We start from the raw sequence: 725 nt of genomic DNA, 5'->3' as shown, positions 1-725 counted from the left end.
ATATATATATATATATATATACTTCATATGGAACCAAAAAATAAATGAGTAGAATAAATACCAGATATGCTAATGGCCATGAAGATGTAATGATATGTTTTGCTCAGTAACACATTATGTCTGCTGTGCCTATAAATTGCAGAAGAAATAACTTAATAAATAATATAAGTTTAAATAATTATAAGATTGATTGAAATATAGTTTTAAAAAGTAGATTGAACAAAACAAGAAAGAATATTGTTTCAGAAAGAACCACCATTGAAGACTCTATGGAGATAAAATATGAAGATAGACTTGAATAACATGAAAGGTTTCGAACAAGAGTGTGCCGGTAGACTGAAAACTATGAAGACCTTGAAGTGAATTAACTTGATGGTTTGAGAAACAGTCAAAAACAAACAAGCCAGTAAGCAAGGGAAAGAATAGCAGAAGATGAAGTTGAGAATGTCAAACATGATCAGATCATACATGCAAGCAGAAACTTCTCTCTTAGTTGGAGGTTTGTGTACTTATTTATACATATAAGTCATCTGGGATCTGGCTTTGTAGAACCCAATTCACTTATGTTTGGGCAGAGACTGAAAAAAAATGTTGAAAGAAGCTTTTGTATCTAAATCAAAAAAAGAGAATACACACACACACACACAAACAAAAAAAAACGAACAAAGAAATAGAGCCTAAAACTTAAGGTCAAAACTGCAATAGCAGACTTTCATATTTCAATC

General features: G+C 30.6%; 1 protein-coding gene across 1 annotated transcript in view; it reads left to right on the top strand.

Moving 5' to 3' along the window:
* Positions 1–725, top strand: part of GUF1 (GUF1 GTPase homolog (S. cerevisiae)) — a 134793-nt gene that overhangs the window by 81964 nt on the left and 52104 nt on the right. The gene's annotated exons all lie outside the window — the stretch shown is intronic.

This window comes from Condylura cristata, unplaced genomic scaffold, assembly GCF_000260355.1.
Source record: "Condylura cristata isolate star-nosed mole 26May11 unplaced genomic scaffold, ConCri1.0 scaffold00012, whole genome shotgun sequence".
Taxonomy (NCBI): domain Eukaryota; kingdom Metazoa; phylum Chordata; class Mammalia; order Eulipotyphla; family Talpidae; genus Condylura; species Condylura cristata.
The sequence above is the reverse complement of the archived record's forward strand: the minus strand, read 5'-3'. Positions and strand labels throughout refer to the sequence as shown.